Source organism: Rhipicephalus microplus, unplaced genomic scaffold, assembly GCF_043290135.1.
Source record: "Rhipicephalus microplus isolate Deutch F79 unplaced genomic scaffold, USDA_Rmic scaffold_13, whole genome shotgun sequence".
Lineage (NCBI taxonomy): Eukaryota > Metazoa > Arthropoda > Arachnida > Ixodida > Ixodidae > Rhipicephalus > Rhipicephalus microplus.
This window is the reverse complement of record NW_027464586.1, coordinates 38728542-38753929: the sequence shown is the minus strand read 5'-3', so window position 1 is coordinate 38753929 and position 25388 is coordinate 38728542. Positions and strand designations below refer to the sequence as shown.

At 42.1% G+C, this 25388-nt stretch overlaps 1 protein-coding gene across 9 annotated transcripts in view; it reads left to right on the top strand.

The window, feature by feature from the left end:
• LOC119163028 (TBC1 domain family member 25) overlaps positions 1-25388 on the top strand; it is a 408328-nt gene that overhangs the window by 25437 nt on the left and 357503 nt on the right. For 2 of the 9 annotated variants that reach the window (XR_005108627.2, XR_012888597.1), the window contains exons 2-4: positions 14091-14323; positions 15790-15894; positions 19964-20026. The exons of 1 other annotated variant lie outside the window; for it this stretch is intronic. The gene's annotated coding sequence lies outside the window, so the exon portion shown is untranslated. Of the gene's footprint in view, positions 1-5900; positions 6082-9025; positions 9172-14090; positions 14324-15789; positions 15895-19963; positions 20027-24400; positions 24700-25388 lie in introns of all 9 variants that reach the window. 6 more of the 9 variants (XR_012888596.1, XR_005108628.2, XR_012888594.1 and 3 more) reach the window with 6 other exon arrangements.

The window sequence follows — 25388 nt, the reverse complement described above, 5'->3', positions numbered from 1 at the left end:
GCACCTCAACCGCACACTGACAGACATGCTTTCTATGTACCTGTATAGCAACCACACTGATTGGGACGTAGCTCTGCCATTTGTCACTTTCGCCTACAACTTGTTGCTTCATGAAACAGCTGGCCACTCATCGTTATATCTACACTTTGGCTGTCATCCCTTACTACGCTTAGACACCCTGCTTTCACCTGAACGATCATCCTCCACTTCGTACGCTCAAGATGCCATCGCCCGTGCTCTCATGGCTCAAACAGTAGCCCAAACTCTGTTATCATCCTCGCAGAGGGCACAGTAGTATCTTTATGATCGTTAACATAGGGATGCCGTTTTTTCTGCGGCCTCTTGAGTGGCAGAGATCCGAAAGAGACAAACTTAATTCATTACTGAGGAAGACAATCAAGGTAGCTCTTGGGCTACCTATGTATACCAAAACTGAAAAACTCATGTAGCTTGGGATACATGACACATTAGAGGAAATCGCTGAGGCACAAGAGAGAGCCCAGTTCATTAGACTTGCAACAATGCAAGCAGGAAGGCACATCTTCAAACAAATTGGTACACCAATTACAGGGATGGATGATAACAATAAAGAAATCCTTCAACGAACTGAAGGACAATATCACAGTTATGCCTGTTCCGAGGAATGCTCAACTCATTCATAATGTGAGCAGAATGCAAGCCAGTACCAAAGCTGTGCTAGAAAAAGCTAGAAGTGAGGCTGAGGAATGCTTGTTTGTCAACATGACTTTCGTGTCCAATAAACGAGCTCTCACAATAGTACTTGTGAACGGTAAAGGTTAACTAGACAACTCGACTTCCATCTACACCACAGAGTTGGAAATTTTCGAGCAAGTAGCCATTGCATTGGCACTTTTGGACTCAAATAGATCGAGGATCCACAGCGACTCTAGGCAAGCCGTGAGAGCATTTGCCAAATGAGTAATCTCTAGACAGGCTCTGGCAATGCTCAAAGGAAAAGTAATCAAGCCGCACACGACTATTTGGTTTCCTGCTCACACGGGAGAAATCAACGGTGCTCCCGCGAACTTCAGTGAATCTGCCCACAATGCTGCACGAGGACTTGTCAACCTTGCAACCACAAGGCAAAAAGATGATGAGGTTTCAAAATGCAAGGATTACCTTCTTTCAAATGAGCTAACGAAACATTTCTATCTAGGACGCAGAGTATTCTTTCCTCCTCACAGTAAACTAAACAGAGCTCAGGTCATTACACTCAGGCGATTACAAACAAGAACCTACCTGAACCGCTGTTACTTAACAGGATTTATCCAGAGTTCTGTGTTCCTACAACAGATGATAAATGCCACGACACCATAGATCTTGCTCATATGCTCTGGGGTTGCTCCACATTACGCAGCGACAAAGAAAATACTGAAGAATGATGGGACGCAGCTTTGCGCATTAATACATTAGAGGGATAATTATGGACAGTTAACGGGTCCGCGATGCGGCTGAAAGGCCAGGTCTTTTGGTCCCAACGTGAGAGCGGCTCGTTTCGGGCTAGGACACTAGCACGACCTATTGGACCGTAATGAAGTTTTTTCATCCATCTTGTTCCAGTATGGCTTTCATCTCGACGTATTGGCCTTTGCTAGAAATTTTCGCGCTACGTTGGGCGACTGGTCACACCTGTCACTCATGAGATTTTCGTGACAACAAGCTCATCGGCTGCAACACTCAGAACTGAAGTAGTTCAGGTTTCTCGTCTTAAGCCTTACTATGGTGACTTGCCGACTTAACTGGCATGTAGGCGGTGCCTTGCTGGCTGGGTAATGACACGTGTATGGAACTGCGACTCTGGCACGAGTGCTGAAATGATACCCAAAAGGAGGAAGATGACTGCGTTGTTGTTGTGGGTTGAATTCTCGAGTTGGCCAGTTGGTCTGCATTACTGTGCCCTCTGTGCAGCATTAGCTAGTCCTGTTGTTAACAAATAAATATTCCCCGTAATAATATCGAGCTCTGGGTGAATTAGGCGACCCTTGAGTGTACAGGAACAAGGGAGTAAAAACTACGTAATATACGACTACCACTGTTCTTAGTTGGTGCTGAGCATAAAGATTCGAGAATCTTTTACTATGACAACTATCAGGTTTGATAAGATCAAGTTTTTGTAGTGCCTGGTTAACAGCTGCCAGTAATTGATCATGAATAGTGATCAGAGGTCAAGAACTCTCAGTGAGAATACCACTTAAAAATCTCAGAAGATACCAATGCCGGCCTTTTCTTCTTTTTGTGAGGCATTTGTCTCTATAACATGTCTTACATTTACCTCCCTTGAACGACTTTGTATTAGACCATGTAATGTATTCAAGGGTGATTATATCACATAGTTGGAGTAAGCCACTGCAAGGAATTTCAAGATTTTCGCTACATTGTCAGCAGGAGGAACCTAACACATGTGTACATCTATTAGATCAACAAGTGGCTGTACAAAAGCCCACTTGTGGTGTTAGCAAACGCAGCCAATTATGCTACAGGTTGAGAGATCAAAATGTTCTTTAGTTTTATAGGAGATGCATACTTTTTTTTTCTGTAAAACTTCTGCAGTTATTATCTGAAATTGCACCAAAGAGAGGGCAATCTTGCTTGTAAGTATAGGGCATTGTTGACGATACATTTCGATAGCCCGATACATAACTGTAGAGCTTCTCTTATTAGAAGTACAAGAAGGTGTAAGCCGTAGCACTCTAATAATAGTAGACGCATTGGATTCCTATCTATGGGCATGCATTGAATTCATATATCGTAACTAGTGTTTGCATTTGCATCCTCGATCGACTTGCTAAGCGTGTACAGTAGGCCAAGAGCCCGTATTCCTTTTTTGGTTATACTATATTCAATTTGTGTACAAAAAAAAAGTCATTCTAAATTACTTGGATATTTTACCTAGGGCCCTTGGGGTATATCCTGAAAGTTGCGAGTAAGTGCGATATTCATTGGATTATGAAATGGGAATACTGCACACTTTGCATTGATGCTTCTTTTTCTTTCTTGTGTAGCACAAGAAATTGCTTCATTTTGTACTAGTCATGGATTCAATGAAATATTGTATGGCGATGAGTGAACATTGTAGAAGAAAACTCAGCACACGCCAAAATCAGGGGAATGTAAAACTATTTAAACGACGTTTTGAAGCCCGTAAAGGTTGTTTGTTATATGATCAATCGAATGTACAAAAAAAACAGTCTTTATGTACTGGTAAGACTGTGCAAACACATTGCATACTTCTTTGACATGTTCCCACCTGTCCAGTTTAGTGTATGATTTGTAGATTAATTGTATATATAGCTATTCTAATCTTAGTCAAGAAGACAATGATTTCTCTGTGGTCACGATTCTTGCTGATGTCCAGTCAATTATTTGGCCTGTGTCAACTGTGTGTTCAGCCAATGCATTTGAGGCAACATGTTCTATGGCAACGTTGTTCATGTGCTTTCTAGAAAGCTGATCAGTACTCCTGGATTCATCAAAGCTTCACAGTGTCAAGACACCAAACGGTGTGTTAACGATTCGATAAGAAAATCAATTGACGATTTGCTTAGCCAAACGGTGTCATGATATCATTGGGTAAGCGAATCGTCACTAAAGCAGAGAAACGTTTGCTAGAAGCTCACAGTTTGGAAACCACAGCTACGATGAAAAACATAGAAAATAACTTGTCCTTCACTGAATGCAAATTGGAATGCCAACTATCAGGATATTGTGCTTCATGCCAAGTTTTGCAAAGAAATATGATGTTCAAGTCAAGAAGCCAAATTCTTGTTGCTTATCACTATAAATGCTGCACCATGTTGTTATCCTGTCATCTCACGGCTGGAAGAGGAGGAGAAGGAAGGGAAGCAAGCAGTGAAAGGTCAATCAGATGTGTTGGGTCTGCTACCCTGGCACTGGGGTGAGGGATATTCAAGGGACACTAAAAATGGAGGACGACTTGGTTTAGATTCACAAACTGCACTCTGAGAACTCTAATGCCATACTTTTATCTATCATAAGTTCATCATTAGCAAAGAAAATTGTTGCTGAAGTTCCATTTTGAAATTGTCAAAAGTTTAAAAGTGTATTTTTTATATTTTTACCATATTGACTCGATGGAATATTCTGAAACTTTGTATGCTATGTCTATGGCATGCACATATGACAATGTGCTTCATTTTTATGGCTAGGACCCAGTAGACACCTTCGAAATCCATGACGTCATGGTGTTTAGTGAGGAAATATTAAGGTAACATCTCCACACGCATTTTATTTTCACGTACCAAGCATCGCGTCATGGTAAGAGTGGTGTTTTCGAGGTTGTGAAATTGCACTTTACTAAATACGCAAAATATTGTGTTGCTCCTTAGAGTCCCTTTTAAGAAAAGAAAGAAAGAAGTGGTAAAGGGCTACCCTCAGGGTACATGTGCCTTATCAACGAGGCGAAGTCCACACTGTTGCCGTGGGAATTCTTTCAAATTTCACAAAAAGCAAGGTTGACAGCTAGGCTAGTTTGTATAGTTCCGTATTATTTAGAATAGCACAAACAACAGGATAAAAAAGGGGACACAGTGAACACTTGACTTTGAAAAGCAAGTTCTCTGGGTTGAGGCCATAAGAAAGGGAAGCAGTGGAAAGACTCTAGTAGAATGAGACCATCATTATCCTGCCAGTTAACAAAGGAAATCCCACGCTCATTCAGACTGAGGTAAGTACGAATCCAAGATGCTGAGCCTTCTTCAGGAAGCTGCAGCATGCACGAAGTTTCACCACGACCCCACCAGGAAAGTGTGAAGTGAGCTTCAAAAATTTTTTGCCAAGTTCATCCTTCTCGACAAAATGAAACTACTACCTGCTTCTGTGCCATAACGTTATGGCTCTCACTGTGTATGGTCTACCCAAGTTACACGAACCAAATGTGCCCTTCAGACATATCGTGGATCTTACTTGCTTGCCGCTTCACAAGCTTTCCGAGTACTTGGCAGCTTCAGTGAAAGCATCCACACACATGTGGCACGAACACCTTTTTAAACTCTGAAAGGCGTTACATTGACAATGAGTATGTTTCGGTCATGTTTGATGTCAGGTCATTGTTCTTGTTGGTGCCGCTGGATTTCACTGTGCTGTGCTGTAATGTTGTTCTCGACGACAGTGATGCTTTTCTGTCAAAGGCGACCTCTACCCTCTGCCTCCTAAGATTTTATGTAAGTAACACGTACTTAGTTTTCAACTAGCAAATTTAGTAGCAAGTTTTTGAGACAACCATCAGAGCCTCTATCTCTTTGACATTTGCCAATCTCACCCATATTTGGGTGGTTAAACTCCCAACAATTATTAGCCATATGACTTTGACGAGCTTTGAGGGCTTGACCGAAGTTTTTCGTATTGCATGCAGACGACCATGTGTGTGTTATGCCGGTGTGACTCTTCTTGATTGCCTAAACACCATTCAAGTGACCATTCAATTCACAGTTGGGAAGTGTACAATGGCTGCTTTGTGTTTCTTTATGTTTTCATTGAATACTCGGCTATCAGCTTCAATGCTTCTGTGTACAGAAAACACACACACAGGCAGATACTTTTAACTTTGACTTGTAGCATCCTACAGGCCATAAATGCCCAGTGCAGCATCTTTTTCACTTGGGCCTTTCATTTGTGCTTCGGGAGAAGAAGCTCAGAGAAAAAAAATATTGAAAAAAATAAGAAAGTATCCCGAGGCTTACGGGTGCCTCAGGAAACTTTTTCAAAAACTTGTATGCTATTCACCTGAGCCCTATAGTGAGGAAACCCTGGAAAAGGAAAGGCTGAAACGTATGGCCTTTTCATAGGCACCGGAATGAACGAAGACTTGGCGTAAATTTTTTTTTAATCTCGAGGTTCGAATGTCTCATATATCTTCAAAGGTGTCCGGCACCCTCGTAAGTGCTGGTTGCAACTGGAAGACTTGTCGCCACAAGTGACGGTTGGTTGCGCCGATGGCAACGTTGCTGTTGCGGGACCGGTACTGAGGTGAAGTCGAGCCGGACAGTGCAGCAGTGTTGATCGGCCGCGGTGTCACGGTGCACGGACATTATGAAGAAACATGTGAGGTCATTTTTTTTTGTTAAAGCTTGTGTAGCTGAATTCATTGTTTTCTGTAATATGGTTTGAATTAAGGTTAAAAAAACGTGGGGGTGCTGACACCCCCTGTAAAGTTGTTTGCACTGCGTGGCACATGTGTCTCGTTCGAAATCCGCATTTCGGGTTACAACCATCGGGCGGTAGGTGGCGTTGTATTCACATTGAGCACCACTGTCATCTTCATGGTTGTTACTGTGGTAGCGCCGGCGGTAACCCCTGGTGGAAGCAAGCCTTGGTGGCGGGCGAGAGTCGAGTGAGTCTCTTCTGCGTGTGGCTGTTGCGGCGAACGGTTGTCTCTAGCGTGGGTCCTCGGCGCGTGGCACCACGGGCCTGCACGCCGGGGGCCCTCGGGGTAAGTCAAGCGTTGGCCCCGCCGCCTTGGGTGTGTTAATGTGTTTTGTGATGTTATTGTATGTTTGTCGTGTTACTGTGTTTGTCATGGAGTGTATGGTAATATTGTGCGCAGATGTCTTAGCGGGTTAATTACAATCGATTTATAGATTCGGCGAACGATATCGTCGTCTCAATTAGTATAATAAATGTATGTATGTTGTTTGGTTTGTACCGACCGCGTCTGCTGTGTCCGTTCACTCCAAGAGCGTGGCGTAGTGCTCGTTCGCCAATATCCAGACCCCACAATGCATACATCCAATTTTCGCCTATGCACAAGTTAACCTTCGCAGCTTTTAGGCTTCTGCTGCTTTTAACAGCCTGCTCGATTCTCTTCATGTTATACCTTCTGATGCCGGCTACTCTACGCCTGTTTACAAACTTCCAAAGCTCTATTAGCTCTATTTTGTCCATTGTATTTGAGGCTTTCATAGTTTGTCGTCTCTTAATGATAGTTTTTTGTCTTCTGAGATAGTTTGCAAGTGTCTTATCCAGTGACTGTACCTCCAACTTCCATTGCACACTCTGATGATACTAGTAAGATTCTCATTCCTTGTGTCAACGCTATTGTCAGTTATCTCGTTTGGAGCCTCGAATCTATTCTGAAGCGAAACTCTGAATTCCTGCACTTTCTCTCTCACCGCTAGCTCATTAATTGGCTTCTCGCATATCTGTTTATGCCCAAGCTTTTTTAAATGTAGGAGTACGAGCTCTTACCATTTTATGGTCACTGCATCGAATCTTGCAAACTACTTCTACATCCTGTACAAAGCCTGGGTGTGCACACAAAATGTAGTATATTTCATTTATAGTTTTGCCATTAGGACTTTGCCCCATCCACTTTTGGTTAGCCTGTTTTCTGAAGAAGGTATTTAAGATCTCTAAATTGTTATGTTCTGCGAAATATACTAATAACTCCCAAGAGTGGAAGCTTGGGCTAGTTGGTGTGTAGTCATATTTGGAAGTTTTTCAGTGTACGAGCATAGAAAAAAAGGAACAGGGCAGACAGAAAATGTGCTCTTTTTGTCTACCTTGTTTTTTTCTTCCTATTTTGCACACTGAAGAAACTTGCAAATATAATAGCTCTCTTCTGGCATTCCTAGAGCAGATGCCATATTCCCCCATTGTATGGTCTCCGGCTTGTTTCTTGCCTACTTTGGCATTAAAGTCGCCTATAAGAATAGTATAGTGCTGTGTCTTTATCAATGTGTGACTCTACCTCTTTATAGAAGCGTTCAGCTAAATGATCATCATGATTCAATGTAGGCACACAGGCCTGTACTACCTTCATCTTGTACCTTTTGTTAAACTTGATTATGAATCTTGCCACCCTCTCAATGTCATGAGTAAGAGAAGCTGGAATGTGGTGCACGTGCGCAAGACGCCCGATGAGGCACATACACGCCACGTTCACGTACGAGATTGGACAAGACGGCTGGTTGCCCAAGCCGTGATGGGAAATTTCGGATGTTGAGTGACCATTGTGCAGTGGAGCTTCGAACTGCGAAGGTCAGGAAGGTCAGCGTCGCTACAGTGACGAAAGCAGTAGCTGCCTGGTTCTCAAGGAAGTCTGCGTAAGAGGCCCAGGAAGTGACCGTCGACCTTGGAGGTCCCGAGTGAAGCTGCCCGGACTTGTCGCAATCTCGCACAGCAGTTTCTTATGGGACTACAGCTCTTCCACTTTGAGCCAGAACGAATGCGGCCCACACCAGTCATCAGAGGGCATCATCAATGAGGCCATGGACGAGTTGAATTTGACCACGCGGGCCAAACATGACAAATAAGACTGGGACATCGGCAATGAAGATCAGCAGCTCGTTCAGCGACGTCCTTCAGGACGACTTTGACAATGGTATCACTTCATCGTAGTTCCGGAAGTGGCATCGGAACAGTAAAAATGTTTCACCAATGCGGGAGTGTATGAGAGTAGCCACCAAGATGCCATCTTGACTGGAGACAGATTAGGGCTAAAGATCGAACTTAACTTGGATCGGTATTAGTTACGGTATCGCTGTATAGCCGATTATTGTGTATGTTAATGTTTCTTTTTGGGAGTGAATTCTGAGTATCAGATTACGGTTTGCCGTTTTGTTTAATATTAAAATGGGTTTGCCGTGTTTCCGCCAACTCGCGTATCTCTCTCAATCCAGCCCTTCACAAGCGCTCTCGAGATAGATTCGTGACACTCATGCTATAGTCTTCCTCTATGTTGCCAGTGATATTCTCCTGTGTAGGAAACCCCACCCTAGTTCTTTTTTGTCAACTAATCCATGGTAGCATAGGACGGGTCTGTTCTTCAGCACTGTATAAGCCTCACTTGTCCTCAAACCTTCGCTGAGCTCTATTACATCATTACATCTATAGTTTCTCGAATAGCACAGCTTGACTAGCCTTACTAGACAGTGTTCTAGCATTGAACTTACTAGACAGTGTTCTAGCATTGAACGTAGCAGAGTTCAGATTCCGATGGGGGCCTGTCCGGACTCGGACATTCTTGGGACTCTCTGCTGCGTCGCAGGTCTGACTGCAGCCTTGTACAGTCGCTTCGTAGCTGCTGGGGGCGGAGGACCAAGGATTACTTTGTACTTTTATAAGGGAGGTAGTGGCCACGGTGTGGCCAACGCTGCTCTGGTGATGACGTGCATTACCGGCTGGTGGTCATCGGTGAGGTCGCCCTAAACCTTTTTTTTTCTTTTTTTAACGTATACTTTACCACGCGTTTTAAGCAATTATATGATTGGGAACCGAATTTTATCATTGCATGCTAGGCTGCTGCGCTATCTTCAAGTAGGCTGTTCTGTTCCACTTTCTTAGCACTCTAGAATACCACTGACAGCCTACTAGTTCTCAACTTCACATGACTCCACAAGCCTGTATTTTCATTAAAATAAAAGAAAGAAAAAGGACCCACACAGTTTCGTACCTCTGACCTTACGAGCTTAGGCCAGCTTATTGCCTTGGATGACCTTCTTACACGCTCATTCTCTGCTAACTTTTTCCTGTCTCGCTCAATTTTGACATTGCTGGCTTGAAAGTGTCCGCAGTGTTGGAGCTTTGCTGAGCTTGAGCGGTCGCACTCCTACTTTAACGTTTTCTGTTAACTGACGGGTTTCGAACTCCTGTCTTTTGAACTTATCGGCTACTTCTATGTGATTGTCACGCTGAGCGTATATGTCGTGGGCGGTTGGAGTGAATGAAAAGTAAACGGGAAAAGTTTCTAGCTGCTAAAGAATGGACTGGCACCGCCGTTAAGGATGTATTTTTTTGCTGGTGTTTTTGAGTAGTAATTAAACTTTTGCATGGTGTCTCCTGTTAAAGGTTACTGGGTATGTGCTCGAGCACTGCGCTGTTCCTCATTCTTTTTCTACCAGCAGCTTTAGGTACCTCAGAAAAGCAAGGCTGTACTGAGATGTGTGGGAACAAGCAGATACATTGTCCGTGCTCTTGCCTGCAAGCTTTTTGTGTTGCTGCACATAGTGCAACGATGTATTTCCTTGTTTTGCTGTCACTACTTCATTGCCAGCATGAAGTGGCATTCCAGTACGCAGTTTTTTTTTTTGTTTTCGCATGATCACCAGCTCATCTGTGCTTTGCAATCAGTGCCTCTTCTTTGCTGTAAATGATCAACTAAATGTTACTCTTGGCTCTAATTTGAACTTTTCCAAACAAGTGATAGTTTGCTACGATTTAATATTACAAATATATCCAAGAAAGAAATGATGGATTGATTAGTGCAGCTTTCAAAGCAGGCTTACAGGTGAGCACATGACTGGTAGCATCAGTTGTCGCAAGAGTGTCGGCATATGAATTGCCATACAAAGCAATGTTTATAGATACTTTTTCAGTTTGCGAACTCCCCACTTCACCTTCGAGGAGCAGGCGGCTGGCTGCAGTTCCCGTCACCGCAGCGCTGCAGTCGAACTTTGCGCCAAGAAAACGAGTCATCTCCTACAGCTAGGTGTGGTGTAGCCGGTATGCAGTGTTTATACTACGATTTCATGTTGAGCGCCCCGCACTGCAACTTCTTGGTTTAGGCACGAGGAGTATAACATCAGGCCTAGATGCATGTGCGGTGTCTTTCCAGGTCCTTGGTAAAAATAATAGCTTGCCAAAGTGTGGTGCTAGGCGAGCATTTGTTGTTTGGGAGCCGTTTTGTCACCCTGTAACTTTTTGTTCTTCCAGATAATAGATACTAAATTTGGAGCTCATTTGTATTAGCTAGGTCTCAACGAAGCCTCGTTAAAAGCTGCGACTCTTCTGGTTCCAGCTTAGTTGTTTAGAAGCTATTTTTGAGAGTCTTCGACTCTCTGCTCATCAAATTTGCACAGCAATAAGCACCTTGACGGGCCGTACCCTAAAGGAAGTTAAAATCAAGCCTTTGCTGTAAGGTGTCAGCCACATTTAAAATCTCACTGAAATGAGGCTATTTATTTATTTAGCTGGTATAAAGCAGTGCACTTTCTTATTCTGAAGTATATTGAGACTTAGGGGTGTCTGTCAATGGACAATACTTTGGATCATTCAAACAAAAAATGCTAACTTTGTGAAAATAGAAAAACAGCGCATTTACTTGCCACAATCCCACACTAGTCACGAGCATTCGAATTTCACACAAGTTCCAACAGCTTTCTGTAATATTTTGGGCTTGTGAGCAGCAAACAAAGCATGAGCCAATATGTTCGTACTTATACCCATTCGGTGATCTTGCTTCTTGTTGCATAATGGATGTACTATGAATAGACACTTTCTGCACTTAAAGAAAGTAAATTTTAAACTAGATCATTCAGAGTCGCTGGGGGCGCAGTCTTCAATTGTTGACTTAGCCAGCGTATCTCAAGTTTTCTTCATTCTTGAGCGATGGTGGTACAGATCAAGCATTTTCTTAATTTGCTGGCTGAAATCTGCACGTTGTTCCTGGTTGCTTTTGCCGTTCTTTGTTTCAGGGTTGTTGCTAAAATGACGCAAGACATACATGCCTCTGTCATCACCGGTTATGCCCACACAGTCGGGATGAATATTTCTTAGCAGCACTTTCTCCGTTCGTTGCACCAACAGGCAAATAGCCGAGGCAAGGCTGCAAAGAGCACAACATACATGACTACCTTTACATCTTTGAATGACTGCACTGGTAGATCAAAAGTAACTTCTTTTAGCAAATTTATGTTCGCCGAAACCACATACGTAGGTCATATTCTGGTGGATGACAGTGCGAGGATGCATTAGATGTATTTTTGGAATTCTGCATTACCGTAGGTTTTCCGCCTCTCGGGGACCGCCTAACTTTACTTTCAGAGAGGTTGAAATGAAGCACATTTTTTGCAATCACTCAGAAAAGGTGGAGTCCTCCAAAGAGCGGGTACCTATTGCAGGGAATGTTCTGGCAGATTGATCGCCAGGCAGCAGCAGTTGGTTGAGGTACAGGTACCCCCCCCCCCCCTTTTTTTTTTGTGGTTTCACGACAACTATACTGGGAGGTCTGCAAATAAACAAAAGGAACTGCATTACTTTTCAATGCCCATGCACCATGGTCAATTTTTAGTTCTCTATCTATAATATGCTTATATGTCTTCAGGACTTTTTCGAAAATCACATCGTTTACCTTGCTCTTATTTCCCAAAATTTTGTCCACGCGTGGAATGGATCTTCCCCACTTCTTCAGTAACAGTGGGTCGGATGGTGGAGAGAAGTGGCGTGTCTTGTGGCTTTTCCTGTACCTGCTGGTGTGCCCGGGCACAAAACACGTCGGGATGATGTCCAGAAGGTCTGATCTATGGTGCACGTAGCTCAGACCTATTGAATAGCGGCAACAGTAGAATTAACCCCGGGAGACGTACACACATGCACGCGTGCTCGGTGCGTCCTTATGTGGTCAATGCTAGGACCGTGCCCGCGATGTCAACTACCAGGAAGTTTTCTGCGTCTTAGATGTATGAGTGTCTTCGTGACTGTAATTGTAGAATTGCATCCAGAAGACCATGCAAGCATGTCACTTGTACAGAAAGCGATAAGGCATACACAGGAAAAAAAAGCACCACCGAACACAGTCACGGAATGCACGAAACTGCAGTGGCAGTGAAGCCTGTGGAGAGCAGCTGTTTGCTTGGCGCAAAGTTAGACTTCAGCGCCCCCACACTCACTAGAAGTAAATCGCGCCTGCCTCGAGAGGAGGAGCTCGGAAACTGAAAAAGTATCTATAAATGCTGATACAAACACACGAAACACATGACAGTCACATGAAACTATAAGGAGCTTCTAATAAATGAAGACGTGGCAAACAAATGCAATGATTACGTGGTCATGCCAAACGAAAAAGTAGAGATGAGACAGAATCTGCCAGAATTTAAAAGAGTGCTACGGACTTCCGACCCCATTGTTTCATGCATCGACATAGCGTGCAGCCTCATCAAAGTAAACGAAGGGCCATGACTAGGGCACCTACATTGTATAACGCGATACTGTTTGCGCACGTTCATTCGTAGAAAAGCTAGTCGCTCAGAAAATTATTAGGAAACCAATGCTTTTTATCCAGTTATTTGAGTGAAAACTTTCTTAATCGAGTTTAATGGACAACGTAGCTCATTATTTTGGGTTCATAACAACACTGAACCCATGCCCCGCCGCGGTGGTCTGTGGCTAAGGTACTAGGCTGCTGACCCGCAGGTCGCGGGGTCGAATCCCGGCTGCGGCGGCTGCATTTCCAATGGAGGCAGAAATGCTGTGCTCAGATTTGGGTGCACGTTAAACCCCAGATGGTCGAAATTTCCGGAGCCCTCCACTACGGCATCTCTCATGATCATATGGTGGTTTTGGGATGTCAAAACCCACATAACAATCAATCAACAACACTGAACCTTATAAGTGCCTGCCAGAAAATAAAGATTTCTTTGCAAAACTGGGAAATTTGTATAATCAAGTTTCATTCCGTTGAGCCTTAATGGTCTTCCTTATAAAATAAAAGGCCAATATCAAAACTGACCGTGACTTGTGTGCAGGAAACACAGCTGTTCTGTTCTAATAGATCGAAATCACTTCTGAATAAAGAAGGGAGAAAATTGGAAATCAGGCACTATGAAGCTGAATATTTTAGAGGGAAATGCCAAGTTATCTGAAGTATTCAGCTATACACGTTATTTATTGCGTGCAATGCATAGTGTTTATATGTTTCTTCGTAAAACTATATTTGGGTGCAAAAAACTGTTTTGCATCTTTACGAGGTGGTTGCCCTTGAGTTTTGTGCTGTACAAAGAAAGAAAAAGGTATGTGGCAGTTTTCTTGTGAACAACCTAAAAGAAACAGATAAGCACCGAACATCACACACACAAATGTAAGGCGACCTGCTGGTTTAAGTGAGAATACGCGTTACTTTCCATGGCACGTCTCTGCCACAATGTGCACATTATGTCACTTTGTCGTCATTGTAAGTTCAAGTGTGACATAACAAAGTGGCCACGTTTTCTGCGCGCCAAAAGTAGTCTGTTATTGCGTTAACCTGATAATTTGATGATGAATATAATCAAATTATAAGTTTGGCAGCAGTGCACAACAACTTCACATCACCTGATACTGTGTATTTTTTCACGTAGCTTGACTGAAATGTTCACCACGAAACTGCATTTTGAAGCGAAAAAACGGTCGGATCCGTCAGTCGCCGGCTGCATCAGCTGCTGGTGGCGGAGGCAAGGACACTGCGCGTGCGCATGTCACAGGGCTTCTGGACCCTTCATATATAAACGGACCACCCGCCCGGTGATGTTCCAGTTTGGGGGCAGTGCGCAACAACTTCAGATCGCCTGATACTGTATATTTTTTCCCGCAGGTGAGCGTTGTTTTACTTGTGTTATAACTATTAGAGCTGATTTTCGCACTGCTGCCAAACTACTGTGCCTGTGTTCCCTTACATGACGAAGGATATTAGCAAAGTGTTTGAGGATTTTAAGAGAGAAATTGGGGCTGAGCTCCATGGTTTCAAACAGAGCATTGATCACTGTAGTGAGACTTGTGACAAATGTCAATTTGCTCTCACAAGAACTGAAGGCTTTGCGCGAGGAACTAGCAACAACACGGAAGGCAAACAAGCAACTTGTGACAGAAAATCGACGACTACAAACAAAAGTGGAAGAGCTAAAAAAAAATATACCCGTGCCAACGACCCTGAAATTGAAGGTGTGCCAAATGAAGGAGAGCCACTTGGCATTGTGAAAAAAGTATGTTCCGCAATCCAGGAACCAATCACGAAATCCGACATCGACACCTGTCATAAGGTGGACATATCTAAGGAATGAACTAGAAGCATTGTCGTACGTTTTGTGCAACGTGACAAACGAAATGCCGTTTTCATAAAAGCCAGAAAAGTAAGGCCCTTGGATAAGGAAATCGGTTTCAAGACATCAGCACCAATATTTGTCAATGAAAACTTAACCCGCCAGGGTAAACAGTTGCTTGGTGCTGCTGTGGCTAAGAAACGAGAACTTGGCTGGCGATTCGTTCGGACGCAAGGAGGTAAAATGTTTGCGAGGAAATCGGAAACATCGGGGAGACTTGCAATCTGCTGTCGGAGAGATATAGATAAGATGCATTGATAATTAACTGAGAATTTGGGCTTTTTAATCACCCCAATATGGACAATACTCCAGATTGCCAATATTATGATCAAGATAAACTATTGCACGTCTTCAAAGCCTGCGAAACGTAAAAAGAAGCCATGTGATGGACCACGAGCGCACTGCTATAGTGCTGCTATAGTCTTTCTTTACAACGCGGAAAAAATAACAGCGCTAGACATATTGTACAGGAAACAATTTAGTCACTGGTTTCTAAAAGCGTTCTACATCTCAGTGTTCATATTTTGGGTTGCCAGCCCATAATTTAAAAAAGGGGTAATTAAAAATTACTAATAAATTAGTATGGGGAGAAAGAAAAAATAGCCTGAGTACCTACAGGCTAGTGCGAGTAGTACGCACTTGGTTCAATTTGCCACTGAAGTGTCTGAAGCGTCTTTCATTTTTAAATTCTTGGCTCAAGTTATGTGGGACACCCTGTATACCTTGCTCTTGAGGGTTAGTAGGAGATTACCGTTCATGATTTGAGAATGCTTGCCGAATGTGATCCAGCCCATCCTTATTCGTCTAGTTATTCACTTTCATGGTTCAACTCCGCAGTTATTACATGTCCTGAGTAGACATATTTTTTTACAAGTTCCAGTGTCTCAACATGTATCACTAAGTGCTCTTCTCTGCCGAGATTGTTGCACATTACTCTAGTTTTGTTCATATTAATTTTCAGACTTACTTTCCTGCTTTCCGTGTCCGGTTCAGTAATCATGAACTGTAACTCGTCCCCTGAGTTACTCATCAAGGCAATGTCATCAGAGAATCGCAGGTGACTAAGGTACTTCTCATTAACTCTTATCTCTAACTCTTCCCAGTATACATTATCATCATTTATTTTCCCTTAAAGGCCCCTGACGGGGTATTACATAAGGGGGGTGGTCGAACATGGATACACAAAGGCAATTACAGATCAAGAACATAAAGTAGGATACACTTCAAGAATTGGAATTTCAAGGCAATAATAATAACAGAACTTGTTATACAACTAATAGCATGATTCAACGTGGCGAAAAAATGAGAGAAAGGCAACTGGCTGCACGCAGAAATTACGACGGTGCGGTTGTAAAATGAGTTTCGAGTAAGGTTTTAAACTTCAGAGTATTACGTTCGTTGGTGATTGCATATGAAAGCCGATTCTAATCCTCAATTGTTAACGGGAGAAAATATCCGTTAAAAGCGTTGGTTGAACCTTTCAAATTTTGAACACTCAAAGAATTGAAGAGACGGCGTGAAGTTCGAATTGGTGGGAGAAGCAGGGAGCCATGTAAGTAAGAATAATTGAAATACAGTTGGTGAAAGAAACAAAGGCGTGCTATTTTTCGTCTTAAATCCAGAGAGGTGAGAGAGAGTGATGATTTTATAGTTGTAACACTTGTGCGGAAATTGTATTGGGAGGTTATAAAACGAGCCGCGTGATATTGAATGGCTTCAAGGGCGTCTATCAAATAAGATTGGTGTGGATACCAAATTGGAGAAGCATACTCGAGTTTACTACGGATGTAGGTTTCGTAGGCGAGTTTACAAAATGAGGCCCTGAAAACCTCCTGTAAATGCGCAGTGAATAATACCATTGCAGAGATCCTGTCTCTCTGGCTTTCACCCTTCTTTATTGGGATTCTGTCGCTTTTTTTATGGAAAACTATGGTGTTTGTGGATCCACTGTAGATTTCTTCCAGTATGTTTAGGTAACGTTCTTAGATGCCCTGATTTTGCAGTGCCTGCATTACTGCTGATGTCTCGACTAAGTCAGACGCCTTGTTGTAATCTATGAAATCTTTGTATAGGGGTTGGTTGTATTCCATGCATTTCTCTATTACCTGATTGATAAGATCAGGTAATAGAGAACTCTTGAAGATAAGTTATCAGTGCATGTGTAAAATACCATTTGGAAACCTTATTTCTGCGCTAGAGATGAAAATAGATGATTTAAAAAAATTGTTCTAGAAAAAATAACCTTGTTATGCGTGGTAATCCAAAAGAGAAAAGCGACGACCAGGTTTCTGCTGATGCCATTGTCATTGGCAAAATAATAAGTGACAATAATAACAGAACCTATCTACATTCGAGAGAATTCACAGATTAGGCAAACCGGCTGCAGAGGTTAGGCCGGTTATACTCAAGCTAATTGATTATAGGGACAAGAACAGAGTGCCTAAAGATTGTTTCAAATTGGAAGGCTCAAACTTCACTATTCGCCAAGATTTCTCGAGAGTTCGTGATGTAAGACTGAAAATGTGGAACAGTGCAAATAAATTCAAACATGCCTCTTCCTCATATGAAACTTTGTAGGGCCCAGGCACCTACCCTCCGCATGCTTCAAACCAGGTCGTACCTCAGTGTTTGTTCCCACAGCCAGTTTATTGAAAGCATTGATCAAACATGCCCTGATTGTGGCACCGTATCTACGTTAGACCACATGCTCTGGCAGTGCCCCTCATCACGCGATTCTCGGCACATGACCAAACGAGAATGAAGCTCTGCGCTCCGGAGCTCAGAACTTGCACATCAACTTTGAGCTGTCCAGAGGGCTCACGACGCGGTGGTGAGGCTCGGCCCACTCGTTCCAATGTGGGACCGGCCCGCTGCTCTACCTCCTTGAGGTACATGGGCGTATCAGCCGGGGAGGCAAGGGGGGGTGCGAGCCCCTCCACTGAGAAATATGAGTGGTGCTGAGCCCCCCCCCCCACTTTTGACAGTGGTCACTCTAGGCTGCACGCTGGAAAACTAGCAGTGAAGGCGAAGTTTTCCGTCACAACAATACTTACTCAGCTATGTTCTTACGGGAAAATGAAAATGTAACGAGGCAATCTTGCAATATAGTAAAATTTGTCCTTCCTCTGTGATGATTTTCCTTGAAGGCTGTTTGCGGTGCAGATCGCCGATGCAACCTTACCGTCTTGTGCTGTAGTATTGCAGAGCAGGCAAGTGCTGAACAGAGGCCCTGTAATATTACATCATTTGTTGATGCTTTTATTCTGGTGTGACTTGTTGAAGTTATGGAGCGAACTTCTTAAAGACCTGTCAAAGCATTTGCTGCTTCCGGAAAATAAATTTCTTCAAAAAGAGTATATCATCACCGCTGCTCTGTCGAAACTGTTGCGAGCCGATCAGGTGTGATGAATTGTTTTTGATGTTTATGCTTTTTTGTACGAAACACCAAAAAATGTTTACGCTTTAGTCTCTGATGAATCTGATCAGCCTTGCTTATGGCAACTTGGAGTCATAGCGGCAGCTTGCAAAGTGGCCACGAAGAAAGCAGTGTACTCGAGCTCAGAAGGAAGCTCAGCTTTTAAGCTTGCCCCACAACACAACCCACAGGACCAGGGAGAAGATGAAAGACCGTGGTTTTTAGCACTATGGAGCCTTAGTTAAGAGTCGGGCTAGTTCATTCTCACTCAAATTGAATTGTCTTTTACAGCTCAAAATACATCTCGAACAGCAAAGAAGCACACACGCGCAGCACTGCTTACTTCTCTCTATTCCTCTTTCTTTCTCATGCAGAGATGTATATACGCATGAACTACTAAGCACCGTAATGCTGCAAATGGAAATATATTATTATACTCATGATCTATCTCGCGAGCTGCTGCTTAAGTTACTGGAAGCTAGTTTACTTGAATTACATTTAGAAAGAGATGCCCTCTGGCTTCGTGACATCATGCAACAAGCAGGTGATTTTGTGGTGCACAGAAAGTTTTAAATGCTGAAGAACCAATGGCAAACAATATGCCGTATCGAAACTTGTTTATTCTGTTATTATTTACCTGCTCGTGCATAAGTGGTCATTCCGCAATGGATTATTTTCGTGTCATTTGTTGCCTCGCGTAACAAGCTGGTGCTGTGTGCATGACAGAGACTGTTTACACCAATCATATACAGCTAACGCACATTTCGAAAAGAAGCAACGAGGGATATTTTAATGTTATAATCACTCACATTCTGTTCTTTCAAAGGAAAATTTTGTTTACACCGTTTGTATTGGCATATTTATGCAGGTGCCTGTGGGCCCTTTAAGAAATGTTAATACAAATACAGTGAGCATAAACAATGTAGTATGGCTCTAACACCACAAGTTATACATTTTTAAAAAAAAGGGTTCAGAAGTTAAAAAATGGCATAACAGTAATATAACAATAGCAATATTGTTAATAATTGCATGCTCCAGAAACAGTGTTTGGACTAGTAACAAACAAGGCAAATTATATTACACACAAGGCCGAATATATGCAAGGAAGTGCAATACTTATGAGAAAATATCTCAGCAGTCATTCGTTGAAAAAACATGGTTGATCTCCTCGTCATGGGAATCGGCATATAGTTCGAAAGTAAAATGCACCTTTACAGGGGTAATTAAATGTTTACTGTGCATTGATAAAGGAGGATTTGCCGAATGTATCTTTTGGTGTTTGGCAGCTATAGCCCCCTTTAACGTGGCTGTATCCTCGTTGAGGCTTGGTACATTTCTATTCCAACGACTAACATCCATGATAAATTATTTGAACAAACTATTGTGGTATATGTAGATGTTAACCGCCAAAGCATAATCAGAGAAAGAGGCGTGTCAATAAGATGAGCATTGCATATTGAACACAGAAATTGGGCTAAGGGTGCCATTGAAATTCGTGGTATCTATCTAAGAAGGCGAGTCGTGTCCTTACCTCTGTGTATGCGAATTCATAGCAACGTTCGAGCACATCTAAAAGTTCTCTCTTCATATATATGTATATATATCCCGACTTATGAGTGAGGTTGGTTTGCTCCCCCCCACTCGCGAAAGAGTTGCTAAGCCACTGTTGAGGTAGTATTCTTCAGGACCTCAATAAAGTTCTGTGTCTATCTGTCTGCAGGATATGAAGTCATGCAGGAAAACGTCAAGTTTTACGCCTCTACCCAATGTTGAAGGAGTATAGGTAATGTTCTGCAAGCTTTGATTCAGTTGCTATCCAATAGGTGCTGGTTGTGTCTATTGAAGTCCCTATGCTGATACTGACACCACGCTTTCATTACACCATTACATGCATTATCATCTTAGACAAGGCTGAGTAATCCTTCTTGGGGATTTCAATCTACCAGATACCAACTGGTAAACTACGGCTCATCATTTTGCCCATTCTAATACCATCTTCCATATCATATTAGATTTCAACTTACACCAAGCAGTCAATATGCCTACACGTTGTCATGGGTCTAGTGGCAATATACTAGACCTGATTTTGGCAATATACTAGACCTGACCGTGGAACCGCGGGGACACGAACGTATGCGAAACTCCGACACATTATCCCTGCATCTCGTTCCAATTCACGGGAAAAAAATGAAAAAAAAAGACGCTCACATTCTTTTATTGCGTCTCATTATTTATCTAGAGTTTTATTAATCTCTTTGAGCAACAAATTATATAAACTACGCATGCCGTGTTAAATAATTTTCGCCATGTCACGTGCCACTCTTGGCAGCGTCAGAGCATAGTCGTCTACATAGAGGACCAACGTCACTGCATTGCCGTGTATGTAGGGCCACTCATATGCGCACGTCATGCCCTCATTCTCTGGGCGCGCGCCAGAAGAACGGAGGAGGAGCAGCGTTCATCTTGAAATTCGACCCATATCCGTGGTGTGTAGCTTTGCTAATTTTGGCTGACGTGATCATGAACGCCTCATCTACGCATTGTGCTTGTCAGCTCAAAATTGTCAAACGTGGTGAGTGGCCCTTTAATAGTCACTTTCCCCTTGAGGGCATAAAAATAGAGGTAACCGACGAAATATCCGGCCATAAGGTAGTGACCTGTAGTATACCTGTCAATAACAATAGTTCGAAAGGTTTGGTGATGAAATCCTTTTCTAACTTCCACAATGCTGATGATACTGGCATTATTGATCATATATGACATGAACTATCCTCCTTCAATGAAATTTCTTGCCACGTCTCAACTGATGTTGAAACATGATGATGTGTTCAAAAATATTGTGTGGCTGTGTATTCACAAGTTCATACCCACAAAAACAAAAAATAGAAAGAAATGCAGCCCATGGATAACGCGTGACATCATTCACGCAAAACGAAAAGTCAAGGACTACACAAATCGCTCAAGAAAAAATTTTCTACGTCAACAAAAAACAACCTTGATAATGCCATAATTAGTCTGAAAGAAACTCTAAATACTGCAAAAGATTATTTCGTTTCTCACAAGCTGAATATATTCATAAAAACATCATCTACAAAATTCTGGAAGTACCTCAATTCTATGTCATCAAATGAAAAAACAAGTTCCCCTGCGAAAACCCAGCTAAGGCAAATGCTCTAAATACTTATTTTCAATCAGTCTTCACAAGGGATAATGGCAGTATTCCTCATATGGATGCGTCTGCTAATAGGCACATCAAACCTATTACAATCACGAGGTCAAGTTTCCCTAATCTTCTCCCTAATTGAGGCCAAGGAGTGATCTGGGCCTGATAATATTCCCAACACATTTCTGAGGAGATATGCTGAATGGGCTGCCAGGTATCTATGTTTAGTCTTTTAGGAATCATTATCAATTGGTAGGCTTTCAAAAAAATGGAATACGGCAAGAATCATCTCCATACACAAATCTGGGAAAGGTGGGACGCAGCTGATTTTAGGCCTATCTATATAACATGGACAGCTTCTATAATACTGAAACACATTATCCTCAACCACATAACTTCCTTTCTTGACGCTGAATCTATGCTAACGCCCTTCCAAGATAGCTTTCGCCGGGGATTGTCTACGGTTACTCAACTTTAGGAACTTGTTCACAACTTGTTCCTGGGCATTGATTCGAGAAAACAAATTGACCTTATGCTATTAGATTTCTCAAGAGCCTTCGACCGAGTGACTTATCAGAAACAAATTTTTGAACCTAATACTAGGGGACTGCCCCATCACTGAGTGGATATATCATTACTTAGTGATCGTTTACAGTTAGTTGAAATTGATGGCCAGTGGCCTGGTACTGCCGAAGTGATATCCGGTATTCCACTAGGTTTTATTCTGGCTCCGTTTTTTAATAAATATTCATGAATAACCTACCTGCTAACAAACATGTCAACATCAGATTATTCGCAGATGACTGCATTATCAGTAATGTGATTAATACGCATGAAGGTCACATTGACTACGCTTTACAAACAGTAATCAAATGGTGCTCCGAATGGCAAATGACATTAATTGCTAGAAAATCAACCCTACTCATTTTCTCGAGAAAAAAGAATAAATCATTATTCCCATATAAAATTAATGACATGGTATTAAGTGTCAATAATGAACATAAATACCTGGGGTTAGCTATATCTGAGGACCTTAGATGGATTCATCACATAAATCACATAACAGTGACCACGCTCCAACGACACTTTTGTCATCTGTCACCTCTTCGATTAGCCTTTATAGATACCAAATTGTTGGCCTATAACGCATTTATGGGACCGATACTAGAATATGCAAATGTCGCTTGGTTTCTTTTTCCTGAACGTCTCTCAACTTGAAGGCGTACAGGGAAAGGCAAGCAGGTTCATTTTTAACAAATACGGGCCACATGATTCACCTACTGCGTTGATGAAAAGTGCTGGTGTATATTCCCTTCAGCGCCGAGCCAAAATAGCTAGATTCAAGTTCATGTACTTCCTTATTCATAATAAAGTGAATATTGATCTCACTCATCTCGTAAACTTGAAAACACGACCAATCAGGCATAGATGCTCACAGAACATACCTTTTATACCGACTTTGTCAAAAATTTATTTTTTCCATTGGTCGTAAGAGTATGAAGTATAACCTCCCCTTACACACAATAAAAAGCACATCATTAACGCAGTTTTTAAATGCACTTTAAGCGAAACCTAAATATTGCTAGATAGTTATTTTCCTGTTAATTTTTTGTTGTTCTTTTTACCTCTTATTGACAAGTGAGGCTATATACCTGTCGGCCTCTCTGTTTCAAGTGCCTCTTTTTTTCTTTTATTCCTTTTTGCCTGCACTTTAGCTCCATTTTGTAAAATTTTTACATTATGGTCTCACAAGCTTTTTTTTTGTTCCCGCCTTTATTTTGTTCTCACAATGACGTACCGAGAGCCTGTTTTCCCCTTACTCACATACTACCAATCACTATTATTTGTTATTACTCACTGTTGTGATTGTATCACAATTTTTCAAATTTCTATTGAGTAACTGTATACGCCCTACTGCTATGGTCCCTCTGGCATTGGCACTATATATAAATAGGTCAATGAAATATATAAAAAGGGCAGCTTCCCTTTTCTCTCAAAGATTTGTGATCCTCCACACACACATGCCATGCTTTTTTTTATGATGTAGATCCTGCAAAGCGAAGGCTACATGTCCTCTCATGCAAATGTAGGTCAGGTTCAGCCTGATTGATTGGTTAGATTATGGTTGTCATCATTAGCATTCAGACCTTTACCTTGATTCTTCAGCCAAAAATTTTATCTCGTGTAATAATGGCACCCTCGAGATTGAGACTCGGTCAATTTTTCCACAACAAGCTCACTAATTACGTCAGCCATATGGTTGAGTTAAAACTTGATCAGCTTGGTAATATGAAGTTCCTGATCTAACGAAAAAAATTCAATTCCCCAGTAAGCACTCATATGTTATCACCAGTGTGTTATCAAAAATTATCATCACCTTGAATTTATTTATTCATTTGAAATACCTTTCTGGCCACATGGGCATTGAGTAAGGGGGGCTTTACAAAAATCTTTATACACCAAAGGTATAAACCCAAATTCACATGAAGAAGCAAAATATGATATGCAAGAACAGAACAATGTGAAACATATAGTTAATACGATCAAAATTCTACAAAGGGTGAATGATACAAGAATCAGCAGAAAGAGTAACAATAAAAAGTGAAATACAAGTTGTGTTGTATATTATAAGGTATAATAAAATACCAACAGTAGTACAAGTGATTCAATGAATACTTTGGGCAAAAAAAAAGGGGGGGGAGAAAGACTATAACTTGTAATCCATTGCTCACAAAACTCCCAAACACCCAAACAAAAGCACTGATTATTACGTGCGACATGTTAGGCAGAATGTAGTCTGCCGGAGATATGCACGTTGAGAGATTGCCTGAATTTTGCCGAGTTAGTTTCCGCCACTATATCATCAGGTAAGCTATTCCATAGGCGTATGGCTCGTGGAAGTGCGGAATAGTTGAAGGCGTCAGTACAACCGTAAGGTCGCGTGAAACTTAGATTATTATGTATTCTACAAGATGCGTGTGTTGATGTATGCAGGTCCAATACATGATGGTCAAGCTGGTACACGTATTTATGAAATAATGACAACAAGGCTATATCACGACGATCACTTAACAGCTCTAGGGAAAGAGAAAGTTTTATTTGTGTCACGTTTGAACGATAAATATAGTTTTGAACAATGAAACGAGCGGCTCTGTTTTGTGTTGATTCTAAAGCAGTTATCAAATATTTTTGATGAGGAGACCTGGTAGGAGAAGAAAACTCAAGTTGTTGGAGGACGAATGTTTGAAAAGCAAGCTTGCGAATGAAAGAGGGCGAGCTTCGAAGGTTGCGGCGTAAGTACCCTGATGGTTTGGCAGTATTGGCACATACCTTATTAATATGGGTAGTGCAAGAAAGGTTTGGAGTAAAAGTGATGCCTAGATATTTAAAAGAGTCTCGGGTAATGGGCTGGTTTTTATACTGTAAGAAATAAAAAGTTGGATTTCGAATGCTTCCTGCTAAACGACATTACTTTGTAATTCGTTGAGTTCAAGTGCATTAGCCATGTGTCACACCAATCGGTAATTAAGTTGAGGTCATCTTGAAGGGAAATGTGGTCGGCGGAACTGTTAATTAGGCGATATATATTGCAATCATCAGCGAATAAGCGCATGCAGGATGATGTGTTATTGGGCAAGTCGTTGATATAAATGAGAAACAATAGGGGACCAAGTACACTTCCTTGAGGTACATTTGAGGCAACAAAAGAGAAGGACGAGGAGACATCGTTGACCATGGTGAATAGCTGCCTGTTAGAAAGGATATTTTGGAGCCAGTACTACCCGCCACTCACCCAGATAGCAGTTTCTCAAGAGTAATATTGCGGCATGAAAATATTATACCGTGAGGATTTTCCCCGCCAAATGCCCCTGCAGTGCCTCCATGGGCACTGCAGGGGCATGGGCACTGCAGGGGCAAACAGGTGGTCCTGCCTAGACCACCTGTTTGTTTTATGATACCTGGAATTACAAAGAAGTTGTTC